At 44.0% G+C, this 21000-nt stretch overlaps 1 protein-coding gene across 6 annotated transcripts in view; it reads left to right on the top strand.

Annotated features, from left to right (window-relative positions):
• Window positions 1–1317: 1317 nt before the first annotated feature.
• The window catches only part of TEAD2 (TEA domain transcription factor 2), a 141003-nt gene continuing 121320 nt past the window's right edge, over window positions 1318–21000 (top strand). For 4 of the 6 annotated variants that reach the window (XM_069200813.1, XM_069200812.1, XM_069200811.1 and 1 more), the window contains exon 1: window positions 1318–1678. The gene's annotated coding sequence lies outside the window, so the exon portion shown is untranslated. Of the gene's footprint in view, window positions 1679–2166; window positions 2312–2857; window positions 2975–21000 lie in introns of those variants that run through there. The other 2 variants (XM_069200809.1, XM_069200810.1) reach the window with 2 other exon arrangements.

Genomic DNA, 21000 nt, shown 5'->3' with positions numbered 1-21000 from the left:
AGAAGTGTTTCTATCTGATGGTTTAGATCTAGACTTCCTCTTGGTTTTCTCTAGCATCGCTCCGATTCTGTTGTGGCTGTCCGCTGGTTGTAACACTAATGTTAGTGTTTCTCTGCTTATCTCTTACTATACAGGTTCTTCTCCACCTTTGCTCAAGGTTCTGAAAAGTTTGTGCTCTGCATCCATCTCTACTCTGATCTTCCCTCAGTTCTAAGCCAGGCCCGATGTGTCTTTGTCTGCAGGATTGGACTGGGCCAAGAAATAGACCAGGGAACCAAAATGATATTGAGCACCCGCTCCCCTTGAATTCCGTAGTGGTCCATGCGTGTGCTAATTGGCGCAGTTTTGAGCTTGTAAAGACAAGCTGTATAACTGTTTTGCAGGGTATACGAGACCCCATTGACCTGAGCTTGCTGCACACAATGTTGTTTTTAAATGATCAATAAAAACCGGTTAAGCAGACCATAAAGGAGGCCCACAAACAGCCACAAATCGGCCCAAAAACTGGCCTATCAAACCAGCCTTCCGGGCATTGAGGCATTGACCGATAAGCCAGACCTTCTTTCCCTGTTTCTCTGGAATGGTTCTGCCCCATCTATTCTGAATTTCCAACATTGTCTTGCTTGTGCTGTCGATCTGTGGTTCTTCATCTGTTCGGATGCGGTTGCAGAACCTTTCTTGTTCTGGCCAATACCTTTTGCAGCATTAATCTGGTCATACTTTGGTTCTGGTCAGGCTCCGGTGATGCGTTGGTTCCAGTTTTTAATTAAACGCGTTTCATTGATTCTGGCCTCTTGTTTGCTCTTCCTCAGTCCCGTGGAGGTTGAGGCACTGAGCTTGGTGTTTTCGGAGACTCTTGGTCCATTCGTATTTCGCTTTCCATCTACTTCTAGCACTCCTCTGGTTCGGCTCTACCTCTGCTATGATCAGACACTGGCTAAGAAAACTTGAGGGGACCCCCTGCAAAGTGCGTGGGAGGGCCCCCACCAGACTTACTCGGGGGCTTTCATGTCAGGTTACAGTGCTGAGGGGGGGCCCCTGGGAGGCCCCACGCAGCGCGGGGGCCTTTGTTACGACCCTGCGATCACAGTTCTTTCTAGGACTGCCACTGTTCCTCGCTTCTCCGGTTTTACTCTCAGTTACCGATCCTCGCGTTCAGAGCACAGGAGAGTTTAGCAGAGGCTGTTCGCACCCCACCCCCGTCTTCCTCCCCTTGACCTGCTCCACAGCTCTGATCTGGCAGGCGGCGCCTCTGGTGAGCTCATGGGGAGGAGCCGCCAGGTTGGAGGTGCGGCCCCTCCCCATTCTGGGTCCCGCCTCTTTCCATGGCCCCTCCCTGTACTGAAACTGACTGGCTGAGTTCACTCCATTCCATTCCTCTTTCTCATTCCAGAGATTCCTCTGAAAAGCTGTCACCTTTCCAAAATACCAGGCCTGCCTTCTCAGGCATCAACAACAGCAGGCACCGGGACCCAGGGCACCGCCGCCAAAACCATCATCATCACCCACCACCACTTCCAGGGGCCGCAGCCCCCGGGAAAGAAGAGGAGGGGATCGAGGGGAAGAGAACAACTGTCCCACAGAGCACTCTCCCAAGCCCTCAGCACAGTTGGCCCTGCTCACCCTAACACCCCGCTACAAACTTGCACTCTGGGGCACAGTAAAGGGCTCCCAGAAGGTAAGGCACAAAGCTTGTGTTTCCTTCGCCTCTTTGCCTGTCCCCCCTTTCCGATCCTCTGCTTCCCCGTCTCCCCTTTGTCTGCTCTGCCCCTCTCCTGCTCGCTCGCCTTCTCTCTCTTTCCCTTCCCTCTCTCTGACACGCTCAGGGATCTGGGAGCTTCAAATCCTTGTCGTTTCTAGCATGTTTGGCATATTTGCGCCTGGTTCCTGGCTTCTCTTTGACTCTCCGCCTCCCTCCCTGGAGTGCGGCGCACAGAGGTGTGGGGAACCTTGCGTTGGGACAGGAGAGGGAGGCGGTTAGAGTTTTGGGGCTTTTATTTGCGCTTTTCTTATAAAAAGAGTATTTTCTAACTACTCAAACACTGCTCTGAAACTGGACAGGACGCTTCCAGTAAACGGGAGACATTTTGCGTGCAAGCAGTGAGGGGCCTGTTCTTACAGTTGTTGCCCCCACAGGCAGGTCTGCTTTTCAGGACACAGACAGTGTTTTCGCTGCCCCGTGGCCGCCTTCAGCATGGCCGCAGTGTCTGCTGGGACGTGTCTCCTGAAGGTTACTGCAGGGCTGGAGGACCCCATGAGTGAGTGGACTTTACAGAAGGCCCCACCCTGGCTCCGAGCACCACCTCTCTCTGTGAGTACCCTATTATTACACGCTTCCTTGTACCCCGCCGCCCCCCAGGTGCTCCTCCTGTCACTTCACGTAAAGAGACTTCATTTTACACCTCTGTTAGTGCCTCTCTTCTAGTACCCTGATTTTTTACACTTTCTTCGTACCCTCGTTTTTCCCCTACTCCTTATGAATCCCTGATATTGACATCATGTTATACTTTTCTAGTCAGTTTTTCTGTTCTCCGAGTATCAGCATCCCCGAGCCGCCACTGCTTCTTGCTTTTCCACCCTTTTCGCGAGTACCCTAATTTTACAGCACTGTACGCGAGTACCCTAAAATGTACACCCTCGCTTTGCCTGTCCCCATTTACTCACTTTCTGTGAGTAACCTCTTCCCTCCAACTTATTGCTCCCTCCGAAGGCGCACTCGCATTTAACTTTTCTAGTCGCCCCTCCCTCGACGTACCCTTCTTGTAATCCCCTCCGAATACCCCGTGAGTACCTTATTTCACACTTCTCTGTGAGGACTCGCTCTTGCGCTCTTTTTTGCCGCTCTCGGAGTGTGCACCCGTTTTGCGCGCTTGTTGGTCGCCCCTGTTAGCGCCGTCCTTTTGACCCCTAGTGTGTGAAAGCCCTCGTTTTGTACCCTGTCTGCTGAAACCAGCCTCCATTTCCCACCCTTTCTGTGAGTATTATTTTCTGTGTGTAGCTCTCTATATTGTTAATGGTTCATACTTGAATGCTGTTCCCCTAAATGTCCTGCTTTAAACTTCGTAATGTGCGGGGCCTTTTGAAGGGTGCCGGGAGGAGAGCGCCCCCTCCCAAAAAAAACCTCACAATGCGCATTCTTCCAGCGCTTATTTTTTCCATGTCTCAGTTCTGAGCTTTTCTTTCTTCCCTTTTTCAAAAGGCTTTGCTGAGCTAAGCAAAAAAAAAAAAAAAAACCTCTCTCCAAGGGAGGGCAAACCCCCGGGGTGGCTTTAATAAAGAAAGGGGCAGGTCTTTGCTCTCCTCGGCAGGGTGAGGGCTGCTTTAAAAGTTACTTTAAGTAATAATACTCCGAGCCTGGTAGCAGAGCACAGCATTTAATAATAAACTGGTCTCTATGGTTCTGCCCGGCTGCAGTGCCGCGCACTATTCTCGGACTGTGGATAAGCGCTGTTCGTCATAGAAACGGTGCGATGCGATCTGTTTTTCCCAAACAAGCATAAATCTGGTTTCTTTCCGCAGCCTGGAAATGGTCCTTTGTTGTAGTTGGAGCCAGCCCTCGTCCGTTTTTTAAGACCTGCACTGATTTGGAAAGTTTTGTAATCCGTGTTTGGAGAGGAATATGAGTAAAGTAGAAAGAGGCGGGAGGAGTTTTTCCTTTTTTTTTTCTTTCAATGTTTGGATTAATGTTTTACTAAAAGGAAGTGGCCGTTTCCTCGCAGCCCGCCCTCGGATCAATACAGTGTGCTGCGCTCTTGGAGTGATTTAAATGTTCTGTATACTTGATTGTGTTTAACAGGCGTTAATGTGACTATTGTATACTCTCGGGGGTTGGCAGCAGCAGGCGGGAGAGTCCGTGGAAAATGGGAGGGGGAGGGAGGGAGGGGTAGGCGAGATAAGGAGGGAAGCGGGCTGTGAAACTTGGTTCTCTTTGTCCACTTCTGGTAAACCAAGCCGCACAGCCTGCCACTTCTCTTGTGCGGACGTCTGTCCTGTCTTCATTCTACACTTCTGCGAGCTCGGTGCAGACTAGAGCCCATCGGCCTTACTTTTTATGTTCTTTTCCTCCTCCACGCATTGTAAATAAACTCCTGCAGGCTCTGGTTCCAGGAAACTCAGGGGTTGAGGGGTTGTTGAGTCACCCCCCCCTCCCTTCTCCCAGTCTGCCGCGGGCCTTTTGTGTGAACAAAGGTTAAAGTTCTCATCTCGATCCTGCCCCCTCCCTCCCGGAGTGCGGGGTGGTGGTAGTTTTTTTCCTTTAATCTGATGTTTTGGGTACATTATACCACACCCAGCGCCACAAACTCTGGAAACACTCCTTTTCCTGGAGGGAAAATCGGATCTTTTGTTTATGTTGAGATTTGTGAGTGCACAGTAGCGCTCTGCTGTTGGTTTGATAATCACTTTGTGATTTAATTGTGTGTGTGTGTGTTTTTTTTTTTTTAAACAAAATAGAAAAAAAAAGTGGGCAGCTAAAAGCAGACCCCCTGCAGCGGTCTCTCATGGCCCACCCTTATTATATTATTATCCGTGTGTTTAAAAAGAAAGAGAAAAGAATATCTGGCACATCCCACCCCCGGAGGAGTGAGGGTAATCCCCTCCGTTTCTTGTATAGTCAGGCATAGAATACTACGGACCTGAGGGCCCTGCCCATCTGTTGGGTTAGTTGCATCCGACCCAACATCTCGGCAGAGTACAGATAAACACCAGCTCTTTAAACTTAGCGTCGGATGTCGTTGGGACAGACTTTGTAGCATTATTGGCCTCTTAAAGCTGAGTTTGTATACTGAATGCACACGTTTTGTGATGTTTAAAATACTTATGTAGCTACTATCCTCGTAATGCGCATGGCTAGTTTATTTTCCGTTTTTTTTATTATTACAAAACAATGACGTGGCATCATTTGCATAGCAAGACAGACATTATAAAACAGGTGTTGTTGACCTGCATCTATATTCAAATTAGAACGTACAGAAGTGTAGTCTACAACCACCACAGTACTTCGTATTCTGTTCTATATACACATCATATAGTATATCACATTTTAAGGGACAACCGGGGTATTTAAAAACGCTTTTCTGATGTATTTATTTCTCCTTTAAAGTATCTTATATTTCTTTTTTGACGGGTATTGACCTTGGAAAGCTGTGTTTATTTTTTTTACCCAGGTCAAATGATGTTTCAATATTCAAATCTTCGTGTAAGTGGCTGTTTTACAGCACCTTGTTAGGTGTTTGCAGATGTGTTTATGCGTAAATGCTATTTTCCTGTATTTTGTGATGTCCTAAGGCTTTTTTGTTTGTTTGTTTGTTTGTTGAGGCCTATATTAAAGCAATGCCTAGCCACGTGCTGTGAAGAAAAACCCGAGAGTTTAGTGGTGTGTAAATGTTGCCACTCCCTGACTAAGTAATAAAGTTTGTTACGGTCAGCCAAGTCCTATAAGCCATAATACATGGTGTAATGTGTATTTCAATGGCCTCCACAAGTCCTGCCCAATATGATATAGTGAACTGCAGTGTACGGTGTCAGACAAGCCAGAGGCCTTGCCAAGTGTCATACAGTATATAATGAGCAGCTGTGTGATACAGTGAGTGAAACTGGTCAGGGGCCTGTATACCGAGGTAAAGCCTGCCAGGGTTTTGATGGTGTGATAAGTTTGTGAGGCCTGCTAAAGGGCATGCCTTGCTTGATAAATATAATGTGTGGGGTCTGCCCTGACCTTGTCAAGGATAATCAGGGCCACTGGAATTCTGCAGCAGGGAGCACCAAATTATACGACAGGGTTGACTAAATTATGTGGCAAGAAAAGGAAAATGATGCAGCATAATGCACACATTTTTGATAATGTTACTTCATTATTGTGTAGTTTGAACACATGGTAATACTGTCTGGGCAAATATTTCACCTAATTTGTGCCAGTTCAAATGAGCAACTAAAGGTGACCAGTTAGCCTTTCACAGGGGTCTTCCACTGCCACATTTTTAGTAACTTTTGATCCATTTGAGCTAGAAACAAACAAGAATCTGCAGATCATACAGCAGATGATGGGTTGTGTGGCACTACCATAATTATGCGTAAAAAGTTGCAGCTGCAGAATTGCGTAATTCCAGTGGCCCTGAATATAGTATATCATGTAATGCCCACCAGAAACCCTGCCTAGTGTGATTTAGGGCCAGATGTAGTAAGGTCTGAGATTGCGACTCGGAAATTCTGTCCGACTCGCAATCTCGGATGCAGAATGGTGTCTGCGACTCGCTATGGGGTCGCAAAGACCCACCTCATCAATATTCATGAGGTGGGTCGCATTTTGCGACCCCATAACGAGTCCCTGCACTCACAGGGATGGTGGCCTGCTGAAGTCAGCAGACCTCCATGTCTGTGACTGCTTTTTAAATAAAGCATTTTTTTTCTCTTCATTTTGCAGCCCGAGTTGCAGAACGAGTTGCAAAATGAAAAAACTTCCGAAACCATTTGGTTTCGTTTTTTCAGAGCAGGCAGTGGTCCATAGGACCACTGCCTGCTCTGAAAAAATATTTTTGGCGACATTCACAAAGGGGAAGGGGTCCCATGGGGACCCCTTCCCTTTTGCGAATGAGTTACCACCAGTGTGACACCGGTGGTAACTGCGAGTTGCTTTGCGACCGCATTCGCGGTCACAAAGCAATTCTGAATTGCGATGGCGAGTCGCAAATAGGAAGGGAACACCCCTTCCTATTTGCGAGTCGCATTCACAAATTGCGAGTCGGTACCGACTCGCAATTTGTGAATTAGCATCGTGTTAGGCCGTTTGCATGCTGCAAACTGCGATTTTCGCAGTTTGCACCATGCAAACAGCTACCTACATCTGGCCCTTAGTGTGAAGCATGCTACAGCAGTAAACTGTACTGCTCTGTGTAGAGGTCCTGCCTACCGTGATAGTCTGTGAAGCCTGTCAGGGCGACAACTGTAATACAAATACCTGCTAGGAATAACTTATACTAAAAGGCAGGGCCAATGCTCTGTCTGGTGCACACATTGTATAAGGAGTCCTGACTGGCTTACTGTAGTGGGTGAAGACTGTCAGGGCCCTGACTTTTCTAACACTGTGTCTAACAATAGCTGGCCTAAGGGCATGGATTATGGCCTGCGTTTCCCTAGCCTGGTTACACAGGTCAAAGTACCTGGTAATGTCACGACTAGAGAATTATGACATATGACGGATGCTACAGCAATGAATAGTGTTCATAGTAGACAAGGTTTCTGAATAAAAATGGCAACATGTAAAGGCTGTAATCTTTGAAATGGTCATTTGGGGGTACTGGCGTTCCCATGACATTGTTTTTTGAGGTTTTGATTGAGTGTTAACTACCGTGGGCTTTCATATAAGAGTATGTATTTTAGTGTGAATAAGACAACTTAAATATAAAGGAAAATGTTAACTATGAGGCTCAGGGAGCCATGTTTAGCTCACAACAGAAGCTGGACAGTGTTTGCACATTTGGGAATAAAGCTGCTTATGTAGTAATTATCGAGCGTCGTTCATTCTTTTGAAAAAAAAAAAAAACACATGCAGTAGGCCACCACCACACCCTCCTTACTTAAAAAAAACAATGGAATATCTAAACAAACACGAACACTAGGTTAGTCCACATATACTTGACCAATCCTCACTGGCACAATTCACATAAGCAGGATCCACACATTGCAAACATCATCAAAACTCACCATTACTTTGACCACCCCAGAAAAGCCACAAATCACACATCTAATAATACAGTCCACCTTCACGGAAGCAATACCAGAACACCATCCAGGACACAATTCCACTAGAACCAAACAGGCATACACATCAGAAGGATCAAACAACAAAATCTCCTGGAACCTCACACAATTCACTGTTTTTCTTAAACTTGTTTTGAAATCGTGCGTAAAGTTTCCAGTTCTCCTGTCAGTCTGTTGATTTCTTTTTGATTGTACTCTCTAATTCAATAGTCCCTGCTTCTCAGTTTCGATATACCCTTAATAGTCAAACGGCATTGTTTAGTTAATTAAATACCAATTAACCGGCGAAAGCAATGACACGTTTTAGACCATCGATCTACTTTCAAGTGAAAAACGGTTTAAAATCAAGGTTATCCGCCTTTCTTAGAAGTACAGTGTCGAGGGTATTACCTCTACAGCCATTGGCATCCTTACCGGGCATCCCCTTTCAAACGAAGGCCTCTAAGTGTTTCACTGAAGGTTGCAAGGACGCAAATGGCCCTTGTGCAAGTAAGCAAAAACAGAGTCCCCTGTCATCTAGAAAGGTAGTGAAATGTGGCATCATTTAGCTTCAGTAGGCCCTTAGTCCTCGGTGCCACTGCACCTCCTCCTCTGCTGAGAGCTACTCCACCAATAATGGGCAGCCGTACCTGTTAAACCATTAAGCTCCAGCCAATGGGAAAGGCTTTTTTTCAGTCTGGTCTGAGTGTAAGAAACACGTACTTCATTGCTCATTCTTTAAATACCACCGCCACACCAGAGTGCAGAAGACCTCTGCTTGTGGGATGTTGACAGCTGTGCCTAGTAGTAGGATCCATGTAGTATCCTAGTGTCCCTGCTAGCTGTGATGTATCATTTGGCACATGTAACTGCAAGGATCACGGGAGGTCACTTTGTAAATAAGAGTGTTATTACAAGAGTCTCTAACAAGCCTGGATGGAGTAACTGTTACCAAGTGCGAGTCTACTTTTTTTTTTTGAGATTTCAAACTGTACGAAAAAAACAAATGGTCTTGCAAACACAAAGGCAAAAATTGCTCTATCCATCAATTCTGCCAGGTTTATTAGGTGTATAAAAGAAAATGAAGAACGACACAGAAGGAATCCAGAAAAGCAAAGGGTGGAGACTATAGCTACAATATGTCAAAATAAGCATTTATTAAGTTTTTTTTATTTTCGTACTAAAGTATTTTCATAGCACATGCCTCGCTGAATGGTATACGGTTATTGTACGTGTAAAAGCTGTGTTACATAATATTATAGAATGCATGGACAAGGAGATTAACAGGAGAATTAAACAGGAAAAGAAGGGTCTCCAACATTTTCTGTAATGAGCACTCACTATTTTCAAAGAAAATCGTCCCATGCCACTAATATTATTACTATTGAAATCGTGACCACACCAGTCAAGATTACATTGGTGACTAGCTTATGGAAGATTACCAGCAGGGATCACCTCAGTGCATCAGCCGTGGTTGGCAGCAGTAATCTGGGACTTTCAGCAATTTGGAATGCCTCTTCCTGGGTAATACATAACAGCAGTGGATGCAGTGCCACCTGCACCAAGGTGATATTACGAGTAATAAGCCACCGACTCCCCATGGTTTCTTACTAAATATCTGCTTTAATTATATTTTGGAAATTCTTCTCCAAACATCATTTCTAAAGCACACGTTTTGCTTTCGGTATCCTAATAATTCAGCAGTGCAGAAGCTTATAATTCAGTAGACTCGTCTGCAGGAAAGGTGGCACTCGAGCTACATATTTGTGAAGCCTGCTGTGATGCAGAATGTCTCCCAACGATGATTGAACCCTGAAGATACTTAGTATTTATAAGGACTGTAGATGAGCAAGTTGAAGATAGGTGGGTGCTCAATGTTAACACTTCGATAATATTAACATCTTTTATGTTCAGTGCCTATAAATTACAAAATTGCTGTATGAATCACTATAAAAATCAAGTTATTTCTCTAGGTCAAAACCATCAGCAGTCATTTATGTAAAAGGCAGGATATTAAAGGGAATTTGTACTGTTACTGGCAGTTAGTTGAATTGCCAGACGATCCATTTATGCGAATCAGCCTAAGACATTTAGCCACTGATTTAAAAATGTCATCCAATGATCATCCTCACACTCCTAACTCCCCTATTCACATTTTGGCAGGTCAAACCTCACCAAAAGTAAACAAGGTATAATGGTAGGCAAGATCCAATTAATTCAGAACGCACCATTTTAGCATGTAAATCCACATTGTTTTAAAGATTTCTTGGACCAAGGGGTATTTACTGCTTCCTCTAAATACCCCACCAATTTCCAGCTCATAGATACTCTATACCACGCTATTGGTTAATAGCCCACCCCTTTCCACCCATAGTCATGGATTTTGTAACTGTTTGGATGCCTGTTGTTTTTTTTAGTTTTGTTTTTTTTAATGACATTTAAGCAATACAAAATAACTTTGTTGGGACACTACGCAGCACTTTGCAGTAATCTGGCTTTGGTGCCTTTAATACCAAGAGTTCTTGAGACAGGAATAGTCTGTCCTTCGGGAGGTAGTAAGAAAGAGAGCTAACAGGATGCCTTAGTTGTTGGTCCATTAACAAGGTGGAATCCAAGGAGCAGCTTTATTTACTTTAGTGGAAATGGCAATTGCAGTAGTGGCTCCAGTCTCTAGTTCTAGCGCAGTAGCAAGTTTAGCATCATTAGGGCAAGCCCGTTTCCCTTTTATCCAGTCCTTCTAGAAGACTTTCACCCCTTCACTGCCGTCAAATAAGAGGGCAGTAACTAAACCAGTTTGGCTCAAATTCTATTTTTAGAATCTGTGAAATCATATTATATTGCATTTATCACATGAAGGAATGTTGAGGAAATTGATTCCCTTTCCATTGACAAGTTATTTTCTCCCACACTCTCTTTGAAGTCCTCCTACTTGTATTCTCTGATATTCAGACAAAATCTGTTAGTATTGTTTTGATTTTATTACCTAATTCAATAGATGCTGGTCGGTTATGGATTTTGATTCTTGAGGCATTTTAGTATCTTAGTGTTTTGACCATTTTAGACCCGTCATTGTCCAGTTTATTTTAGTTTGATGCACTTAGGTGGTATCCGTGCATAGTTCTGTGGCTTATGGATAATAAGTTGAAGGACATTTTTGGTTTATAGGGAACACATGGAGGTTTTGGTGGATATGCTCAGGGTGAAAACGTGTGGGATCGAGTCACTAATCAAGTTAATAACTGATAATCCTCACTAATCACATTGTGGGTTGTAATACATATGTCAGACTTTAGTCACAAAGACTCCACTATACTTTCCCCTATGGAGAAACTACAACATCTCATTTAAGAATGGAGTTGATCCTCCCATTTCTCTCTTTGGAAGCACCCCTTGACCAGTGTAAATTTGCATGTGTTTTTAGTGCGGGATGCTACCCACATGAGGGGATAGTGAATATCCTCAAACCAACATGTTTGAAGTGCTCCCACTTTAAATTTGCTAATACAAATATTTTACATGGCCAGATGTATTTCAGCATTTGCAAACACACTGTGCAACGGGGTAGAAATTGCATTGCAAAGTGATCAGTTATTCGCTTACATTGGCATAGGTGAAGCAAAATGCTTTGTGAATCTGGTCCTTCAAGAAAGTGGAGTTGATTTGGGCTGACTTTCAAGGATGGTGTTGTTATTGTTGACCTGTGGCAGGATGAGCAGGGAAGTTGGTGGAGTGGACGTGTTCTTGCCTTTGTGAGAAGCAATGATTGATAGGTGCTTTTCCCTCCTCGGATACATACCTAGAAAGGTGAAGAGAACTACCATATGTTAAATTGATTTTAGGGATCAGGCATGTAATACAATGTTGGTAGGTCCACATCCATAATATATTCCTGCTGTTTGACGTATTTATGTATGGTTTTCCATAGTTTAATATATATCGATATTAGGCTCTTGTTTTGCCAAAGGTTAACGCTCATTTTTTTTTTATAGATTGATGACCAATTTGCTGTAGAGTGATTAGTGTTTTACTCTTGTTTGATGATTGTTTTAAAGTTGATTGAGGTCAGTTTTCCCATTTTTTTTTTTTTTTTTTTTTTTTTTTTTTCCATAGATAGTCATCCTTTGTGATATAAATTCTAATATGTTTTCCAGTAGATGTAGGCCTGTCTTTCCATAGACTGTGTATTTTACATCATAGACTGTGTATTTTACATGGAGGTTGATGTTCTTTGTGATGTAAATTGATATGTTTTCCTGCATATGGGATGTCTGCCCTATATAGTGTCTATTTTTAAACTAATGTGCATACTTACTCACTGAACTACCGACAATAAAATATTCAGTCTGTAAGGGAACAACTTTAAGAACTGGTTGTCACTCTGGATCTAAGGTTTGAGAGGCATGTTTGTCATATTTGGAAGCAGGTGACTGACATGATTCATAGCTTAATTTGGATTTGGTGTAGGTTTTGGTGGGTAAGGAGGCAGTGACTGGCCATCTGTTCTTCCGGTGGCTCCATTCATAGTTGAAGACTTGTGAGAAGGGATGGAGTTGACAGTAAAATGAGAAGACTGATATACCGATTCTCTTGTGACTTATTCCATTGGATCTGACGGAGCAGTGGCGTGTTGGATAACTACACATTAGAGATTTATCCTTGACCTGTAGTCCATCAAATTAGGTTTTAAGGAGCAACTTCTAATTTTATATAATTAACAAACTAAAAAGTCGATGCAGCTAAGAAAGAGGTTCACTCTTGTCCATTTGGAGTATTTTGATAGTTTAATGCATATCGGTTTACTCTCTAGTTCTGCATTACCACATGAAATGTGATTTGAGGAATAATCGTGAAAGATTCCTTCTCTGATAAATCAGTAATAGGAAAAGGAAATGCAAGCTGAAGCTTGTTCAACTATGTCACATTATTAATAACAATAATATTGTATGTTTTTAAACAGTGCTTGCTGCCATTTTTGCTACCTAATATTGAGTCCTCTTCAGGCTACAACTGTAGTATATTCTCCAGTTCTATAATTATTACTTATAGCATTGGGTCCAGTTCAGGGTGAGTTGTTAATATACCATAGGAAGATCTTTGGTAAATAAAAACTGAACTGCAAAAACAATGCAGACAAAAACCTACAAGCACTGTTCTGAAATTGGTTAGTGTAAGCCTTAGTCAAGTGTAGGGGCAAATTTAAGGAAAGGTTGGAGATAGAAAAGGGCCTGGTGGCACATAACAACAGGTTTTGAAAATATCAGATAAATACATCTTTTGCCCCTGGCCAGTAGGCCATTGAGACTTTTCCATACCAAAAAGAAGGGCAAGAGACTTCAAGCAAGTCACAGACTGAAAGTGACGTGTACCTAAGAACTCATACTGAAGAGTACCCTGACACCCTGATGAAGGTCCGCGGCATGCCTTGGAGAAGTGAAACACACCAGCAATTTTTAAAACCTGTACTCTTGAGTGTTGAGCAAGGACCCCCTTACGAACACATTTTGAATAGTAAACAATAATGACGTAAAAATTACAAATGGAACCCAACACTTGATTATTACACAAGGAGTGTGGTGTAATAATAGTTCTAATAAGGGGTAGGGAAAGGTTAACTGTTGGTTTACAGTCAGTGTAACGGTTGGTTTACAGTCAGTGTTGGGTTTAGGGAAAGAGTATAGCGGTGTATGGGGTGAGAGTATAGGGTTAGGATTGAGGTCATTGTTAGGTTTTGTTTTATGTTAAAGTTAATCTGGAAGAAAAGGGAGAAGGCCGCATTTGTACGCGTGTGCCCAGTTAAACCCACAATACTGTACCTATTTCAGGTACTATCTGGAATATACTATACCCGGTTCTGGGCACCGCGTCTGTAATCCCAAGCCCAGTCCATGTCACTTCAAGAAGAATATCCACAAGGGACCAAGAATCCCAACCTCGTGTGAAGAGTGCATACAATTGATGTCACTGCACAGAGAACACTGCCACTGTACGAAAGGGGACAGAAGCAGTCCAACCCCACGGATGGGCTGAATCTGGGTTATCTGAAGGTGTATCTGTCAAAGCGAGATAATGCTAGAAATACAAGTGAAATGAGAAGGGCGGCGTTTGGAGGGGGTCGGGATCGGATCCTGAGGGGTGGGCTCTTGGGTGGGATAAGAAGGTATGTTTACAAAAAAAGCAAAACAGTCAGCGCGTGCATTATCTCCCTCCACCCCAGAATCGGTGGCAACGAAACGATAACTACAATAAATACCTGAAAGGGGGCACGCCAGAGGCCCGGCAAGCTCTGTGATGTTAGGACTCGGTGAGCCCGGGGCCTTATCTGCCATCAGTATCTCTATGACACCTCCACCTCCCACCTCCTCCCCGCCCCAGAGGGTCCCTGGCTTGACATGTCCAGATGTGTTAGGGCCACTCCCAGTGCTCAGGACTGGTTAAACCTGTATGAGGCCGGAGATCGCAATCTGGGGCTCTGCAGTGCTGGGGGTGGGGCAGGCCTCCGAGCACCGCAGAAAGAAACTGGTGTGCATTCAGATACAGAAACTTCCAACAAGCAGACAGTCGCCCCTGCTCGAGGGGGGTGGGTGTTGGGGGGGGGGGGGTGGCGAAGCGTGGGCAGTAACACGAGGGGCTGGGGTGAGCTTCAGATTATACAACAGTCACACTCACATATACATTTAAAATAAATTATATGAGAAGCATGGCTTGAAGTGGGTTAAGAGGCAGTGGAAAGGGAGGGTGAGGATTGTTAGGGGTACTAAACACTCATTTTTGTATTACACCAACATGTTTTACGTTTTTGAAAACTAACAGGTTGTGTTATGTGCTCTTTGGGGATGTGCTTTGCAGGGACAGGATGAACTGGCTGATTTCGGGGGGGGGGGGGGAGATATCTATACAGAAGGCAGAAACCACTGTAGTCATACCCTCGATGGCATATAATATATGACAATAGGATTAAAGCGAAGTCAGAAATGAAAAATCACAACAACTATATAAATGTTCAAATATAGTGCATACATGTCAAATATATCCCGTAGACTAGGGGTTCGTAACCTTTTGGCTTCTGTGCACCCTATTTAATCATTGCTGGATTCTTGGAAACCCCACTGAATCACTATTGGAATCCGAGTACCCCCAGTGAGTCATTATTGGAAGCTGGGCACATTGGCTTAAGCAATTTTGATGATTTGAACCCCAAAACAATACAGAAATATACAGAAACAAGCATCTGTCAAACAAATATACAAAACACAAATAATTAAATATTTTATTGAATTCACAAATATACATTCAAAATATCCATTCTAATTGGAAGGTAAGAGCTTTTCTAAACTCGCCGGAGGCCATCCATCGTCCAAACTGTATTTTCTAACTCACTTGCACTGCTTCCACAAATCAATCTTAGGACCGCAATTTAATTTCTAGCCCCCAACCTTAACTTCCTTAACATTTACGGAAACTTTTAACATTTTCAATTTTGCTTCTTTATTTATATACACTCTATTATTCTGTTAATATTATTTACGTTTCTAAGCAGTCGCGGACACCTTGAGAAGTCGTGGACCCTCCGGTGTCCCCAGTCCACAAGTTAAGAACCGCTGCAGTAGATAGTTAAGCTAACATAAAAATTGACAATTTTAAAATCTTTCAAAACACGTATCATTGACCTAGCCACACCCTGTCCTAAGCCCATTCTAGCATTGCACCGACACAGAAAGCACAGATCTGCAACGTAAAGATACAGGTAAAAACAAGCATTTGCAATGCAATGGATCTCCCGTTAGCTTGAGTTAGAGCTATTAGCGTTGTCAATGCTTAACTGGACTTTTCTTGCCACATAAAATGAAAATTAAAACAGGTGACATAAGCAAGCGGATTCAAAACTTCACTGACGCCATGAGCGCGAAGGAGCGACACAAAAGGAAAAAAAGTTTGCTCGCAGTCAAACGTATTGGCAAAGGTGCAGTTATCCATGTAACAGGGTCGATGGCCAAGGTGGTAACAACCGCCCCAAGGAGGGACAAACGTAAAGTATTTACCAATGATAAAGCATTTTTGAAAGGCAAGCCCATAAACAAGTGATAGTGACGGGCGTGCGGTGGGTGTGGTTAAAAGCCCACAGATAGATTACAACAGGCCAGAGCGCTTGCACGCTCGACCTAAAAATGATAGCATAGCCGGCATTTTCCAAATGTGTGCACAATTCGAGGAGTCATTGAATTAACTGTCATTCGTGGTTAGACGCAATAAAAATGATTTATTGACTGCAGTCATACATTTAAGAAAAGCACCTAGTAATTCTAGGAGTTGATCTGTGGAACAAATGGCCTAAGCACATTGCAACAAATGCATCCGTCTACGGCAGAAACTACACCGACCAATACAAACAAAGTTAGAGAGCGTCTCCTTCTGACTGGCATGAAGATGGGTGGACGGACACAAATGTAATATTGGTTGGCGGAAGAGGAGGGACTTTGATAATTTCTTCAATACAGAATTTGTTAGTGAAAGTTGCCGAACTGGTCGTTGAAGAAAGGCTTTGAGGGTTGTCACGGTCACGCTTGTCACACAGTTGCCCCAACCCCACAGACATCTCATGCATTTCTGTTTTCATTTCCATCTTTTATCGCCTGTGCTCTTCAGTCACACGTATTTCACACGTGTTCAAATAAAGCAACACGGGTATATTGTTGCCACCACAGTGAAAATAAACATGGTCTAATAACACGTTATCTATTTAGAGCAAATGTACTAATAAACACACATTTGAACTTTTATTACCACAGGACAAAAGCCAAATTCCAGTTGAATATCACAGTACAGCGAAGATGATGCGAAAAACGCATATACTGTCTCATGGATTGTATGTTACAAGCTTTTTACACAGGAAACTATTAATACATGCAGACCAATGCAGATGTTATTTGGAGCAATAGAGACCGGACATCATTACTTCAGTGCAGAGGTCTCAACCCCTATCTCAGCAATGTGGAGGCTCTTGTTCATCCTGGTGATGAATTTCACTGCTCACACTGTGGGCCAATTAACGAAATGGTGCCCTGGTTCTGCCAAAACACTTGTGTTTATTACTGGTACAAAAAAACAAAATGACAAACACCATGGCATAAGTCATACGTGCAGAATGTAACATGCTATTTATTACGTTGTTGGGATAGTGGAGGGGCACAGTGATTCATTACAAGCTTCGCATATTACTGTCTGTGTCTGTGTGTGTGAGAGAGAGAGAGAGAGAGAGAGAGAGAGAGAGAGAGAGAGAGAGAGAGAGAGAGATAGAGATATAAAAACAGACAGAAAGACCAGAACATGAACTTTCACCGCACGAAGACGACGAGTCCTTTTGTGCGTCATTTCTTTCTCTTTTTAAATTCCCATCTATTCAGATCCTTCAATACCCACCTCGATGCTGTGGCGTTAGCAGGGTCGGTCTGGGGCAGAAAATGGGGCTGAGCACCAAAATAGTGGCCCCGTTACTGAATAGGATAGGCTCACTAGACCTTAAAACATACACACAAACAGCATGCCCCCCCCCCTAAAAATAAACTGCCTGCACACAGACCTGTCAGGGCAGCCCACCTGGCACTTCCAGATTGCTCTATAAGGCCAGTCTGATCCTGGACGTTAGTCCGCCTCAGAATGACCTCTTGCGTTGATGCGTCCTGTATAGGATGGTATAGTAGCATGGCACAATACTCAAGATGTCAGCTACAGTTGGCACACCACTCAGCTGAAGGTGGCACAATATTCCTCATGTTGGCATTTGAAAGTGGCATGTGGTCTGCCGAAGTTGGCATAATACTCTGGGTGTCCTCAGCCAAAGAAGGCACACAACTGTGGGTTTGGTCAGCCGAAGGTGTCACAATACTTGGGTTGTGATCTGCCACAGGTGAAGTAATAGTCCAAGGATAGAAAAGTTGGCCCAGTAGTCTGGCTGTAGTCTGCTGAAGGTGGCACAGTGTTCCAGGTGTGGCCAACTGAAGTTAGGGCAATACTTAAGGTGTGGTCTGCCAGCAGTGGCACAATACTCCAGTTGTGGTCTGCCACTGTGGCTCAGTTCCACGGCTACCATAGGAATGTGTATCTTCTGCTGAACCAAGTTTTGCGGCAATGTGTGTTCGGGGTCAGTCCATTGGACACAACACCAGTTCCCTCAGTTAACATCTGCCCAGTGTATTTAGAGAAACCATCTGCTAAAAAAATCAGCAAAACATTAGGGGCGCCCAGACAGTTGGCGAGGGTGGGTAGATGTTGGGTCGCATTAATATGCACTCCGTGCACAAACCATCTCACACGGCTGTCGTACTGTGTGCATCCTGACACTGTAGGAAGCAGGTGCAACTAATGTGCGACGGTCGTGAAACACAACGCTTGAACTTTACCCCCCCCACCCATCCCCACAACACAAAATCCCTATGTGATAGACGTTTTCCGTTGTTCTTGAGAGGATGTTTATTGTCAAGAGCTGGTTCGATCTGTAGTAAGAACAGAAACATTTCATTCAGGTCAGTGCAGAGAATTGAAAAGCATCGGATGAATTGAAGGGCGTTCCGTGTTGCACAGGACTGGCCCTCAAGGCCTCACATATGCAGAAGTGTATCTGTCAGTGGTGTAGTTTGTGCAGCGGCACATACCCTGTACCCTGATTATTGCTTTATTTTTCTACCTAGGAGTAAGAATAGTAGCCATTATCCTTGCTTGAACTAGGGCCTATGGCATCCCTTCCGGGCCGCCGCTGGGCGGCAGTGGCCTATTGGCGGCACCTACAGTGCATTAATGACAATTCCTTACAGGTGACTAAGAGCCGTACTCAGCTGCACATCGGTTTCTGTAGTGAGCATGCTTTACACTTGGGTTAATCTCTTGTTTATTCATCAGCCCTGGCACAGCGCTTCCTCCCATCACCACCTTACCCATCAGCCCCTTTCCAAGGGGATTAAATAAGTCACGCACATACTACACTGCTTTGAAGCCAAACAGTGGACCACTGGTGTGTGGTGTTATGAAATTCTCCAGCTTAAAGGAATTTAAAAGCTACAGCTTGGAAATAGGAGTGCTGTGTTTTTAATGTGGGGCGGTCTAAAGGTGGGGGAGTTGCCCTAGGTGGACAAGGGGCTGTTTTTTTCTGAACTAAACTTCTCAATGTAACCTTTGGGTCCTGGTTAATTATCTGGGGCCTCCTTCCAGAGCAGTGGTTCTTAGCTTGTGGTCTGGGACGCCTGGAGGTCCAATACTGTTTAGAAATTTAAATAATTTAAACAAAGCGTATATAAATAAAGAAACAGAGTGTGAAACTGAACATTTTAGAATGTTCTGTAATTGTGAATGAACTTGAAATTGGAGGCTAAAATTAAGTTGGTGTCCTCAGTTTGAATTGTGGGAACACTGCAAGTGCATCGAACCGAATTTAGAAAAGCTCCATTCTTCCCATTACAACGGAAATGTTGTTTTTTATATTTATTTCTGGATTGAATAAAATACTCCACGATTTGTGCATTTGATGAGTGTTTGTTTCTGTATTTTATGTGCATTGTATTGAGGCTGAAATCATAAAAAAATTCTGAGGCTGGGGTCCCAGGCTTCCGGTAATGACTTATTAAGGGTCCACGGATTAAAAAAATTATCCACTGGGGGTACCCAGCTTCCAGAAATGATTAAGTGGGTGGGGGTCCACAGAAGTCAAAAATCGATTATTACCCGACCTATACCGCCACCTCAAGTCACTTCTCAGGGGTCTGGCAAGCCTCAGTGACGACAGAGAGGGCTGTGCAGCAGTATTTCTAGAACCGAATGTTTGACCTTGTCCGTTTATGAGGACTCTGTTTTCTTTGCAGTGACCACAGATCATGCTAATTCCTTTTCTTTCACTAATGAGGGCCTGTCCTGGATACTACCCCTTTCAAAAGACCTTGGTGGTGTCGGCACACATCTCTTCTCCACAGCTGCCGAGCATCGTAATTCTAGGAATTATTACATGTAGGTTTTATAGACTGTTCAGGAAGCCTGGGATGCAAGTACTTTATTCTTTTTTGTTCAAAATGTATCTAGCGTTTTCACTTCACCACCCTGTCCCTTTGTTAGGAGGGCACACACATACGTAGAAGGGGATACTGTTAGCAAGTAAGTGACAGTATAAACTCAGATGCTGGCATCCTGCCAGTACTATCTGGAACTCATTAACCACCCCTATGGAACGTTAATAAACGCCACGTTTTTAGGTGGGCAAAACCGAAGGGAGAAGGAGTAGGGTGCTAGAGGGGACTGTAAGGGCAAAAGGGAAAGAGCTGACATAGAACACATTTTTAGCAACAACAGGAAAGTAGGGTGTGGGAAGGGGTAAGAGAACAGGCCAGTTAATCCTGCAGGATTCTCTGATGAGTTATGGTCCTTGCACAGTTCTTGAAAGGAACAACAGTCCCACCCTCAGAGAAAGCACTTACAAATCCTGAAGCCATTTGGGAATTAGGTGTGGGTGAAACTTCCTCTGGGTGAATGTTTTGAGATGGGCACGCCTTCAGGAACAGCCTCCTTGCACATCACACAACCCCTCTCGTGCACATGGACACTCTTCACACTCATGCCTTTCGCATCCTGGGTGATGCCACTACCCTTTTTAGGGTCGAGCCTGCGTTGCAAAAAGGGCTCGGAGCTCTGTTCACGTCACGTCCGTGTTTGTCATTGGCTTGTGGGCTTGCCTATTAGAATCTGCTTGATTTCAATAGTGGAATGAATGCATACGTCATGCCTTTTGCGGTGGATAGCCCTCCTCGAGCGCATCGACCAAGTACAGAAAACCTGCGAGGCTCGCTGTTTTCTGTCCGGCTCGTGGACTACTTTTTCTTTATTTTCCCAGTGCGATCTTGCTTGGCAGAAGTCGAGCGCTTTACATAATATGGACCCTGTTACACAGTTAATTGCACTTTTTCGGTTAGTACATAAATGCACTTTTGCCGATTTCATTACCAGTGAAAAGTCGGGTTAGGAGTTTACAACGGTATCAGCTCTAACACGAGCAAACGCAAGACCCGTTTCATTGCAAATGTTTGTTAATTTTGACTATATATATATATATATATATAGGGCTTGAATGCTTGGTCCTACCTTTCTCAGCATGTCTGGGAACCTGTATCCTCACCCAATCACCAACCGATATGTAAGTGGTGGTGGTCCTAAAAATAGTGCAATAGCATTGCTTGGTATTTTTCTGTTTGGATTCCACAATGGTTTTGACCTCCTTCAGGTTCAAGA

This window comes from Pleurodeles waltl, chromosome 7 (genome assembly GCF_031143425.1).
Source record: "Pleurodeles waltl isolate 20211129_DDA chromosome 7, aPleWal1.hap1.20221129, whole genome shotgun sequence".
Taxonomy (NCBI): Eukaryota; Metazoa; Chordata; class Amphibia; order Caudata; family Salamandridae; genus Pleurodeles; species Pleurodeles waltl.
This window is presented reverse-complemented; position numbering and strand designations above follow the sequence as displayed.